We start from the raw sequence: 12351 nt of genomic DNA, 5'->3' as shown, positions 1-12351 counted from the left end.
GATCATATGATACATGTCTTTCTCTGTTTGACTTATTTCACTCAACATAATACCCTCCAGTTCCATCCACGTCGTTGCAAATGGCAAGATCTCATTCCTTTTGATGGCTGCATAATATTCCATTGTATATATATACCACATCTACCCCAGAGCTGCTCTTATGAGGATTCAGAGAAGTTAAGGAGGAGGTCCAGCAGGAAGTGGATAGAATTGTGGGCCTGGGACTGCCCAAAGCCAACAATGTCGGCCCAGAAATCAGTGCATATGAGTGAACCACAACAGCAACTGTCCTAGCTCCCTCTATCTCAGTGTAAACACTTCCCTCCACCTTCATATCTCCTGCACACTCTCTTGTGGGTGCAACCCTAGCCCAGAACCATGCAGAGAATGGAATTCTGGGAGATGTAGTTTCGGCTTAGCTCAGTTGCTTTCATTCAAGCCACCACATCTATGAATTAAATTATTCTCTTTAACCCCCCAATAACCATGTATTCAGTGTGCTATCCAAACAACTGGCAGGTTGGCTATTTTTATTTTATTAAAAATTTTTTTATTGACACACGACGTTACATTAGTTTTAGGTGTATAACATAGTGACTCGACAACTCTATATGTTATGCTGAGCCCACCACAAGTGTAGCTGCCATCTGTCACCATACAGTCCTATTACTATATCATTGACTGTATTCCTTATGCTGTGGCTTTGATCCCCATGACTTATTCATTCCAATAACTGGAAGCCCGTGTCTCCTTTCCCCTTCACCCATTTTGCCCATCCTTTTACACTGATCCCTCTGGCCTCTTATTAATGAGTCTGTTCCTGCTTTTTTTGTGTGCTCATTTGTTTTGTTTTTTAGATTCCACATATAAGTGAAATCATAATTGTCTTTTTCTGTCTGACTTATTTCACTTAACATAATACTCTCTAGGTTCATCCATGTTGTCACAAATGACAGGATCTAATTCTTTTTATGGCTGAGTAATATTTCATTACATATACATATATATCACTTCTTCTTTATCCATTCCTCTATTGATGGACACTTGGGCTGCTTCCATATCTTGGCTATTGTAAATAAAGCTGCAATAAACATAGGTGTGCATATATCTTTTCGAATTAGTGTTTTTGTTTTCTTTGTGTAAATACCCAGTAGTGGAATTATTATTATTAATATTTAAAGATTTATTTATTTATTTTAGAGAGAGAGAGCGTGAGCAAGTGGGTGGAGGGGCAGAGGGAGAGAATCTTCAAGCCGACTCCCTGCTGGGAACAGAGTCCCACTCCAGGCTGCATCCTTCCACCCATGAGATCATGACCTGAGCCAAAACCAAGAGTCGAACACTTCACTGAGCCACCCAGGTACCCCCAGTAGTGGAATTACTGATAGTATGGCATTTCTATTTTTAATTTTTTGAGGAACCCCTATACTGTTTTCCACAGTGGCTGCACCAGTTTGCATTCCCACCAACAGTTCACGAGGGTTCCTTTTTCTCCACATTCTCAACAACATTTGTTATTCTTGTCTTTTTGATTCTAGCCATTCTGGCAGGTGTGAGGTGATATATCATTGTAGTTTTGGTTTGCATTTCCCTGCTGATGAGTGATGTTGAGCATCTTTTCATGTATCTGTTGGCCATCTGGATGTCTTCTTTGGAGAAGTGTCTGTTCAGGTCCTCCACCCATTTTTAAATCAGATTATTTGGTGGTTTTTTTTTTTTTTTTTGGGTGTTGACTTGTATAAATTCTTTATATATTTGAGATATTAACCCCTTATTGGATGTATCATTTACAAATATCTTCTCTCATTCAGTAGATTGCCATTTTGTATTTTTTATTTTTATGGTTTGCTTCGCTGTGCAAAACTATTTTGGTGTAGTCCCAATAGTTTACTTTTGCCTTTGTTTCCCTTGCCTGAGGAGACGTATCTAGAAAAATATTGCTAAGGCTGATGTCAAAGAGATCACTGCCAGGTTGGCTATTTTTGGAAAATTTTTAGGAAAACTTAGAGAGGGGCAATATATGCCAGCAAGACAATATTTCATGAAACAAATTAGCAAAGGCATTCATAGAAGGACACAGGACTATGGTTGTCACATAGTAACTTGTAAGGAACAAACTTGCGCATAAATGAGGCACATCTGTACCTGAAAGTTAAACTCCCGCACTGAAACACTGCAATGTGAGTAGCTTGAATAGACCTTGTAAAAGGGCCATTGTTCCATTTAGAGAATAAATTGAACCCTGGGAGATTGAATCTAGATTGCTTTGTGAGAGAGAAAGAAAGAAGGGAGGAGAGAAGGGGAGAAGGAGACCATGATTTTGAGAATGAGTTTTAAGGTAAAAAACAGCCCTTGCTGTGACCTCAGGGCTATAGCGGAGCACATGGTTTTCCCTTGAAGGCTCTGGAGATGTCAACTGCAAAGCAATTACTAAAAATATCATTTGGCCAATCTTCCCCATGACAACTATGTGGGTGCCCTTTGACTGGGCCATCTCCCCGCAACCCCACAATTTTAGTAAAACTAACATGTACCAGCCCCCAACTTTCTTTCACCTGGCTGAAGGCTTAACACAAATTGAATGACTTCCCTAGACAGGGTATGGATAGAGTAGACAACCTGAGCACAGGACAGGTGGATATGTGGGTTTGACTGTGGGGCTAAATCCAGAGGCTGCTTTTCCAAGAACAGAAGAATAGGCTATAATATTAGCTTCATTTTGCTTTTTGGTTAAGTGGGTAATGAAAACGGGCTAAAATAAATGATGCGGTGACCATCTGGGGAATAAAGCATGCCAGGCGGTGGTAGGCCCTGCTGGGAGCAGACGGAGGCATTTGGGTTTGCTGTTGAGTTAGAGGAAGAATTTGTCTTGGTCTATGAATCAGGCAAAATCTGTTCACTAAGTTGGAGGTCGTAGAGTAGCTTCCCATCAAGTAATGTAAGTGCTTACATTGCCTGCCGTTTCTACAGTAGGCATGTGTTTGGTTTTTTGAGGTGGCTTCTTTCATTACTCAAGTTCTTTGTAATATTAGGAATAGGCTTTTTTTGTGTGTGAAAAAACACATAACATTAAATTTACCATTCTAGTCATTCTAAGGGTACAGTTCATTAGTGTTAAGTATGTTCATATTGTTGTGCAATAGATCTCTAAAACTTCCTTATCTTGCAAAACTGAAACTCTATACCCAGTAAACATTAATTCCTTTCTTCCTCCAGCCCTTGACAACTATTTTTTTTCTTTCTTTTCCTAAACCACTTTATTGAGGTATGATTGACATAAAAAAAGTATACATGTGTAATGTATACAACAACTTGATGAATTTGGAAATAAGTACAGACTCATGAAACTATCACCACATTCAAGGCTTTAAATATCCATCACCTCACCTCCAAGTTTCCTCTCACCCCCTTTATTTCTAAATTTCTATCATCTATCTATCTATCATCTATTTATCTATATATCTTAATAGATTTTTTCTTCTGTGATAAGAGCACTTAACATAAGAGCACTTAGCAAACTTTTAAGTATACAATAAAATATTGTCATCTGTTGGCCATATGTTGTACTGTAGATCTCTAGAACTTACTCATCTAGCTTAACTGAAACTTTGTATCCTCTTACTGGCATTTCCCCATTTCCCCTCACTCAGATTCTGGTAACCACTGTTCTATGTACTCTCTAGTTCTATGAGTTTGGCTATTGTACATTCCTCATAAAAGTGGGATCATGCATTGTTTGTCATTCTGTGTCTGGCTTATCTCACTTAGCATAAACTCCTCCAGGCCGATCCATCTTGTCACAAATGGTAGGATTTCCTTCTTTTTCAAGGCTGAATAATATTCCATTGTATATTTATACCACATTTCCTTTATCCATTCATCTGTTGATGGACAGTTGGGTTGCTTCCACATCTTGGCTATTGTGAATAATGCTGCAGTGAACACGGGTGTGCAAATATCTCTTCGATATTCTTCTTTGAATTCTTTTGGAATATGTATGAGAAGTAGTATTGCTGGATCACATGGTAGTTCTATTTTTAATTTTTTGAAGAAACCGTACTGCTTTCCATAGTGGCTGCACCATTTACGCCAACAGTGCACGAGGATTCCAATTTCTCTTTAACCTCACCAACACTTGTTATTCTCTGTTCTTTTGATAGTAGCCATCCTAAGGGATGTAAGGTATCTCACTGTGGTTTTGGTTTGCATTTCTCTTATGATTAGTGATGTTGAGCATCTTTTCCTAGAGCATAGGTATTTATAAGAAAAAAAATCTTGTGTGGAATAAAATGAGGAAAAATTAGGTAGTAAGGCTGATGGTAAATCTTGTGCCCACAGTAACATATTCCCTTTCTTTCTAATCACTTTTTCTGCCATTTTTGGGCCATCATTGTGCTTTTGACCTAGTCTCCCCACTAGAAGCTAAATTTTGAATTTGTGAGTCATACATTGTTGGGATTAGAAAAGATTAAGGAGATCTTCTAAAGGCAACATCCCCATTTTCGAGTCAAGAAACCTGAGGATGAAAAAGTGAAAAAGAATTCAACTAAGAAGGAATATAAGGGGAGAAATCCTTAATATAAGGAGAAAGAGACTTCTGATTACTGAAACTTAAATTCTAATTCATTCCCATTATGAAAGTCCTGTGGAATCTGGAAATATCAGGAAGACTCAGTTTCCAAAACTCTGTGGTCGAGCATATTTTGAATAACTGCCACAGTTTTCCTGACATTTCTGCCAGATGTCTTGCGCTGTCATCTCCTCCTCTTCTGTAGCCCTGATGTAAATCTTTGAGTGATGGGCTTTGGAGCTCAGATTAGATCATTTGGCTTGTATACCTTGTAATTAAAACACATATTAACTTTTACTTATGTTTGACAATGAGACCCAGTTCACATGTGTGACATGATGATAAAGGGAAGAGAAGTTAGGAATACAACAGCAGGTCAGTTCAACCATCATTTCTGATCCCCTAGCTTGTAGGTAGGCAGGTGGTGGTGGTCTGTGCCTCCTGAGGTGTAAGAAATCTCAACAAATATGGACAGTATCCTCAAGGCCAGAGCAGGCCCAACTATTCTTCCCAGAGTTTGCCGTGTGTATTAGGGTTCTCTTGAGAAACTGAACCAACAGATATATGAATAGATTTATTATGGAGGCTGAAAAGTCCCAAGATCTGCAGTCACCAAGCAGAAGACCCAGAAGAGCTGATGAGTAGTTCCAGTCTGAGTCCAAAGACCTGAGACCGGATGGTGTGAGTACCAGGCGGAAAGACAGCAGACTCAAGCCCCAGGAGCTGATATTTCTATTTGATTCTGAAGGCAGGAAAAGACTAATGTCCTAGCTCAAAGTAGTCAGGCAGGAGGAAGTCCCTATTACTTTTTCTTCTATTCAGGCCTTCAGTGGATTGGATGAAGCCCATCTAAAAAGGGAGAATCCATCTGCTTTATTTGATCTCCGATTCAAATGTTAATCTTATACAAACTTGTACAGACACACCAAGAATAATATTTGGCCAAATGTCTAGGCACTCTAAAACCATCACACTGTGGCTACCTCTGAGGGTTTCCAAGATGACTTTGGGGGCACATGGACATATTTACCAGCTGTGTGACCTTGGGTAAGGTATTTAACTTCACTGTGCCTCAATTTCCTCATTGTAAAGGTGATAACAATTCCTCTCTCACTGGGTTGTTTTAAAGATTAAGTGAATTAATATTTGTAAAGTGCTTAGAACCATGCATGGCAAATTATAAGTACAGCATGTGTTTAATACAACTTTAACATATTTCAATAGCTTTGTATTTATTTTGATGTGTAGTAGAAGGAAATACAATTGGCATGATTTCAAGGATATTTTTGCTTAGGATGAGGTGAAAAAAAAACAGTAGCTTGATTTCAAGACAAGTAGTAAGTAAATACTGGTATGGTAGACCTTGTGATGGGGAAAGTGAATGATTCTATTTGGGAAATATTGTGGATGAGAAAAAAATAAGATAATATGTAGGGTAACCAATGAGACCCAGCTCAGTTTTCTGGGGGAGTTCATGGGACACAGGACCTTCAGCGCTGAAACCAGGAGAATGCACTGCAGATCAGGATGTTTAGTATACTTTTATGTAATGTGGAATTGGATAACATTTCTGGACATTAGAGACTATTTGAAGCTCCATTTTCCTTTCCAACTAATGAACTCTTGAGCTGGGCTAGAAGTGGCAATTGGTTCACAAGTAGATGCTCATAAAATTTAGACAGAGCCACTGGCATTTGGGTCATATGAGGAAAATGAAGTTGGCTGTTACATATGAGACAGTTTTGTGTGATAACACCAATAAAGTAATCAATAAGATAGAAGCAGCTCAACCAGTCAGCACCAAATGAGCAGTTTTTTTCTTTTCTCCTTTATTCTTTCTCACAAAAATCCTGTGCTTTCCCCACAGGAGTGGGACCCTTTTCTGACTACTCCATCCAGAATCTGTACATCCCAAATTGCAATTCTGACACCCCAAATAAAGGCCTTTGTTCTTTTTCAGTTTCCCCTTCTTTTCTCAGTTGACAGTAAGTTTGATATTTATCCCACAGTCACACATTGTTCCTGGCACAGGGGGTCTCCAAGGAGATGGTAGTAGGTAGAACCTTGGTTCTGATCCTGCTTTGATATGTCTGTGACTTTATTTATTTATTTTTTTAGAGTCATCCATTTATTTAAGAGAGAGGGAGGGAGAGAGAGCATGCTGGGGGAGGGGCAGAAGGAGAGACAGAGAGAGAATCTCAAGCAGACTCCTTGCTGAGGGTGGAGCCCAATGCGGGGCTTGATCCCAGGACCCTGAGATCATGACCTGAGCTAAAATCGAGTCGGACACTTAACCAACTGAGCCACCCAGATATGTCTGTGACTTTAAACAAGGGTCTTCAACTTCCCTCCATCTGTGTTTCTTGGTCTGCAAAATAAGTGGTTGGAATAAATGAACTCCAAATCCCTTCCAGTGCTGGTTCTTAGATATGAAGCACACACTATATCTGTTGTGGCTAAAATCTCAACTCCACTGATGTTCCAGGTGAGAAAAGAACAATGAGAAAAGCATGTACTGTGATTCTCTTCAGGGGCTCTCAAATCCAGCCTGGGGCAGAGGAGAAAAAGAATGGAATGGAGTTTCTCCCCTCTCCTGACTCCCAACCAACCTCAGCCCTGACACAAAATGACCAGCCCAAACTTAGGATCCTTTGAAAAGACCTGAAAAATGTATGTGGTCTGGGAAATCAGCAGAAGACAGACTTCTCAATAGGTTTAAACATGCAAGATTTCCATAAGAAGGACTTGAACTGTTTGTTGGGCGAGAGATGTCTTTATATAAAGCCATGAAATATAGGTGGCTTTAATTGCGGCTGTGTTTGGAAGCTGAAAAGGAATCTTTGGTGGTAAGTAGGACTGGGATAAATAATTTACTTAATTGATTAAAGGCTCCTGTTTGGAGCCTTGTTTTTCTTCATCCAATGACCTTTTAGAGTTGACAATATTCCAAGTTCCAGGCAAGTTATGTGTTTTTTTTGTTTGTTTGTTTGTTTTAAGATTATTTATTTATTTATTTATTTATTTATTTATTTATTTATTTATTTATTTATTTAACAGAGATAGAGAGCACAAGTAAGCAGAGCGGCAGGCAGAGGGAGAGGGAGAAGCAGGCTCTCCATGAGCAGGGAGCCCGATGCGGGGCTCGATCCCGGGACTCCGGGATCATGACCTGAGCTGAAGGCAGACACTTAACTGACTGAACCACCCAGGTGCCCCTCCAGGCAAGTTATGTTACATAAGAAAGTAACTCGCTGACCGTCTGTTTTTGTAAGATTAAAATCATCTTACAGTCATGGCTTGGAAAAGCTATCTCACAGCAATCATTATCTATACATATTTTTTTTCCCAGAATCAATTTAATGTAACAAATATCTATTGAGGGCAGTTATGAGCTCAGTTCTGTGAAGTCATGAAGAGGAATGAGAATCTCAGTTGCTAGGAGCCCCAGCTATAAAGGAAGTGTGACAGGGATCCAGTCATCGGCATTATGTTGATGTTGCCATTTGTGGAAACCCTGATGATTTTTACCTGGCACTGAGATTCACTTTATGTGAGATGGGGTGGGCAGACAGGCTCTGGGTGTTGGGAAGTCTAAGAAGAGTTTCTGGGCTCCAAGAGCTTAGTTTTCAGGAGTCCTGTAGTTTTTTCATAATAAACTTCTTCTAAGGCTTGTAATGCCCAGACGCCTTCCAGGCAGCATTCTCTCTAATTATAGCTCCCCTGAGTCACTGGAGGTTTCAGAACCAGAGTGCTGAGAGAGAGATAGACTATAAAAACAAGCTTTTATCATTGGGGGTATAGCTCAGGGGTAGAGCATTTGACTGCAGATCAAGAGGTCCCTGGTTCAAATCCAGGTGCCCCCTGTACACTCAAATTTTGCTTCAGAAGAACATGGATTGATTTTGGCTCTATTATTTTCTGTAACCCGTGGCTGAATAATAACTAATGTCCTTTGTGCATATGCCAGGCACCAGTCTGAATTCTTTGCATCAATTATCTTCTCAATTTCCCTCCCAAATTTTATAAGATACACGCCATACCATCAGTATCTTCATTTTACATGAGGAGACAGACAGACTTGGAGACACTCAGTAATTGGCTAATCGTCAGAAATCTACAAAGAGAAGGTTTAGGATTTGGACTCAGAGCACACGTCCTCAATGACTTCATGATGCTACTCGTACCGTTCTAGTGGTAAAAGTTTTGTGACAAAATTCCACTTAGTAATGCTCTCAAGGTGCCAGGACTGTCCATCCAGTTTTAGAATCTTCGGGCTGCAGGGTCAACCCAGCGACTTAGTGACCATGCTCACACTGTGCAGTGCCCTGGGGAAAGTAAGTCTTCATTCATAGAACACTGCTAGGGGTGAGCAAGAAAGGGCCTGAAGTTTAGGGAGCTGCACTCTTTTCCTGCTCTAAAGCTCAAGGAATTTCTGTTGCCTTTCCACCCCCCATGCCTTTCCCGTAGCCCTGCACTCCCACTGTGGGTGCCTTCACTCAGCACCCAGGTGTGGGCCAGAGGTCAGGCCTGAGTCTGAGTCTAACCCCTGCCCACAGCCCAGGCCACGCTGTGTCTTTGGAGGGGCCTGAACAACACACAGAATGCAAGCTATGAGGCAGGACCGTGCCAAGCGGGAACCCCAAGGTGACTAAGGCATGGCCCTGGTCTCGGTGTGCTCTCCACCAGGAAGCAGGGCTGCAAAGTGCAGAGGGCTGGGATGTGCAGGGAGCTGCACCAATGTCAGGCATGCAGAGGAGGCAGTGATGCTGTCTCTCTAGGGGAGGGAAGGGTAAGGGAGGCCTCCTTGGGTTGCTGATGGCAAATCACAGTTTCAAAGATGAATATTATCTCCCAGGACAGAGCGTAGAGTGGAGGAAGGGGCGCGGGGAGTGGCGACCGAGTGGCAGCCGACTAGGCTGCCTGGGCCAAGGCTGGGGCCAGACGGACACGGGTGGCAGCAGCTGGAGAACACAACAAGATTTGGGAGTGTCCGAAGATGAAGTTGAAGAGGCAGATAGGGATCCACATGAAAACAGCCCTGCCTGTCGCGCTGAGCCTTGGAGCTTCTGGGGAAGGCATTTAAAGGGCCGTGACCCAGATAGACTCCATTTTAAGTAGACTGCTCTGGGAGCAGGAAATGGGGCGGCTGTGAGCAGTGGAGGCTGGGAGGCCATTCACTGCCAGTGTAGGGGTGGGGATGGACCTGAGTGACGTCAGGGCTAAAATCAGTAATACCCAGCGATTAACTGGAGCTGGAGGAGAGAAGGTGAGAGAAGCCCACGGTTGTCAGTGTTCTGACCAAGTGATGGAGAACACGGTGGTGTCACCAACCCAGACGGGGAGGAGGCTGATCATATGGTTAGGGAGGCAGGCCTGGCGCTGAGCCCCGAGCCTACAGTGGAATCCTGGCCTCAGCACCTCCTAGCTGAGTGACCACTCTGGGCTTCAGTTTCCCTACCTGCAAAATCCATATGCTAATATTAATACCTATTTTATAGCATTTTTGTAATGATCCCATGGGAAGTTATGGGTGAAACCTTTACTACCATGGCTGGCACATACCAAATGTCCGGTAAATATGAGCTGTTATTATGACAACAAAGCAAAATTAGGAAGAGGTGCAGGTTTGGGCAGGAGGTGGCACGTTTGTTTTGGGGCACACCGGGTATGAAATCTGAGGTTTTTGTAAGGCCTCAGAGGGGAGCGGCTGTGAATGGGCATCTTGGTCCCCCGAGAGCTGGTGAGCTGAGGCTTCAGCTGCTCTTTGCTCCTCAGCTTCATGGAGGCGACAGGCCTCTTCAGGGAGGATTTGTTGCAATGGCAGAGATTCTCTTGACCTTTCTTCTCAGTCTCAGAGATACACAAGATTAAAAATCCTCAGACTGGAACTGAAGGGAATAGGATTCAGAGGTATTAAAGGTGAATTTTGGACTTTGGAATACCTTGTTGTTGTTTGACTGTAAACTATGACAGTTCATCCTGGATGAAGTCCTCTTTGAAAATCTGATGAAAACATACACAATATCCGATACGTGCACATACACAACATTTGCTTATCATTTCAGAGTTAGACCTGGACCGCTGAAGTTTCTGGATACCCAGTTAAGGTGCCCTCCCTGTCCAATACTCGTTGGTGACCCAATACTTAAACATTCATCGATGTGAGGGTGGGGGGAAAACATCTGTAGATGTGCCCAGAGATTTCTGGGCAGTTGGTAGTGTATTTGAAAAACTGGAAAATTATACTGAGAATTACATTGAGCTTTAGGTGCTAGGAAGAGAACGAGCATACATGTTCTGGGAAAAGTAGGAGCTGGTGTGTGGCTGGAAGGGAATTGAGGATGAGTTTAAATCCAAGAAGAATCTCAGCTGTAAAAGGTATTTATGAAGTATGATGTAACTCATAAAAGGGAAATAAGTGTTTATGTGAAGCTTATTGCCATCAGGGGGTATAGCTCAGTGGTAGAGCATTTGACTGCAGATCAAGAGGTCCCTGGTTCAAATCCAGGTGCCCCCTCTGTGGTCTTTTGCTCTTCTTGGCAGCCTTCTTAAAACACTGGGTTTAGTGTGAGGCAAGCAAGGTGCCTAGGGGCTCAAAATTTAAGGCTGTGCTCACTCTCATGCAAGTCCCTTAGCTTGTTAATTCCCCACAGTAGAGCTGTGTGCATATAAATTCACCCCCTGCCAACATATACACACATAAACACAGTCATCCACCCAGAGACATATATACACACACCCCACACACCAGATGTCCCCCGACCACATACACACACCCGGACCCACACAGCATCACACAGACTCACCAACAGACAAACGTACACACACGCACACGTGGACTTTCTCACAGACCCTTTATTTTTCCTTTCTGTATATTCAATCTTATTAACCAGACCCTTTCTATCTTCCTTTCTCCAAACTTTTACCCATTTACTAGTTTGAATTTACAGAAGAGTTGTAAAGATAATATAGAGAGGTCCCGTATACCCTTTGTTCAGCTTCCCCTAATGTTGACATCTTGCATAACCACGGCACATTAATCAAAACTATGAAATAAACATCGATGCAACACTATTAACCAAACCTTAGACGACATTCAGATGTCACCAGTTTTTCCACTAACATCTTTTTCTCTGTTCCAGGATTCAATCCAAGATACCATATTGCCTTGAGTTATAATGGCTCCTTAGTTTCCTTCAGTCTCTGACAGATGCTCAGTCTTTCCTTGTGTTGTTTTTTGTTTGTTTTTATAATCTTAACACTTTTGAAAAGTCCTGGTCAGATATTTTGTAGAATGCCCCTCATTTTGGGTTTGTCTGGTGTTTTGTCATGATTACACTGAGTTTATGGATTTTGGGGGAAAATATCACAAAGGTCATGTGCCCTTGTTGTCCTCTCTTATTAGGGGTAGAAGAAAAGCCCTGCAAAAATTTAGGAGTCTGCTACATTGTAAAAATTTAAAAGTACAATGGCTGAGGCTTGTCGGGATATGCCTTCTAAAGTCAGATACCTCACAGAACGAAGCACATCACTTGGTGGGTCTCTTTGGATTTTGGCGTCAATGTATTTGGATGGGCTTCTCTGGTATATCTACTAGATAACAATAACCCAGAAGATTGTCAGGTTTTTTTTTGTTGTTTTTTTTTTTTTGTGGATCCTAGAAAAAGAAAAGGGTCTGCACTCAGTCCGGGCCGTGGGGAAAGCTCTTCCTCCACGTGTGTATTATGACTTAGTATCGAAAGCGTAAGTGGCAGCTCCAGCTTGGTTAATTCAGCTTTCCT

At 41.9% G+C, this 12351-nt stretch overlaps 2 non-coding genes across 2 annotated transcripts; both read left to right on the top strand.

The window, feature by feature from the left end:
• The first annotated feature begins 8361 nt into the window (after positions 1 to 8361).
• On the top strand, positions 8362 to 8433 carry TRNAC-GCA (transfer RNA cysteine (anticodon GCA)). Its single transcript has one exon. It is a non-coding gene; the product is annotated as a tRNA-Cys (tRNA).
• Positions 8434 to 11015: 2582 nt separating this feature from the next.
• On the top strand, positions 11016 to 11087 carry TRNAC-GCA (transfer RNA cysteine (anticodon GCA)). Its single transcript has one exon. It is a non-coding gene; the product is annotated as a tRNA-Cys (tRNA).
• Positions 11088 to 12351: the final 1264 nt, after the last annotated feature.

The sequence above is a fragment of the Leptonychotes weddellii genome, chromosome 1, assembly GCF_054177405.1.
Source record: "Leptonychotes weddellii isolate Sample4059 chromosome 1, ASM5417740v2, whole genome shotgun sequence".
NCBI lineage: Eukaryota > Metazoa > Chordata > Mammalia > Carnivora > Phocidae > Leptonychotes > Leptonychotes weddellii.
Note: the sequence above shows the minus strand (reverse complement) of the source record. Positions and strands in the feature narration are given on the sequence as shown.